Source organism: Trichechus manatus, unplaced genomic scaffold, assembly GCF_000243295.1.
Source record: "Trichechus manatus latirostris isolate Lorelei unplaced genomic scaffold, TriManLat1.0 scaffold00069, whole genome shotgun sequence".
NCBI classification, from domain to species: domain Eukaryota; kingdom Metazoa; phylum Chordata; class Mammalia; order Sirenia; family Trichechidae; genus Trichechus; species Trichechus manatus.
The window spans coordinates 161523-162315 of NW_004444005.1; positions in this window are offsets into that span (position 1 = coordinate 161523).

The following is a 793-nucleotide window of genomic DNA, read 5'->3' on the forward strand; positions in this document are numbered from 1 at the left end:
AGCATATGGGCCTTTGAGGGGCTGAAGTTGTCAATAGTGCAGCCATGTTTAAATGGCACATATCCCCACATGGTAGCATTCCTTTCTGTTCTGATTTTATTGCTAGATGAGTCATCTTTATGTATATGGTACTGTTAAGCTATTCTGCAACTTTTTTTTTTTTTTAAAGAATGAAAAAAATATTTGCCTAATTTGGTCATCATAACTCTACTTGTTAAAAACTAAGTATCAAATCTATTACTTACATAAAGAACACTGGCTAAACTGTTTTAAACAGTATTTAGGTGAAAATGTCATTAAATGCCTGGAATATATACACAGAAAAAGGAATATAATTGTATTTTCAAAACTAGGTGACATAGTTTGAAATAGTTGAATGGAACACACTTATTAAGGCTAATAATTCAGATGATAAAACTGGATCGTTTTTTCTCTAGTAAATCCTTGTTCTTACTTTGAGTTAATAAAAAAACCCTCTTGCCCAAGATAAATGAAATTGGCACAAGAGGATTTAAAATAGCACATTAAGTTTTAAAATCTAACAACTGAAGGTATGAATTCATGCCATTGTCAATTCTTTGAACTAAATTGACAGCAGGTATTAAAAAAGCAGATAGTTTTCAGAGGATATGTTGAGGGTAAAGTTCTCCTGCTTAGTGAGTTTAGAGCTTTGTTGTTTGTGAGCCAGAAACCTGGAACCCAATTTGCTGTAGGATTTCCTTCCTTGAATTTAGGCTTCAGAGTCCAACACAAGAAGTTGATCCTTCCTTGGACCACCGGTGAGTAAGTGCAG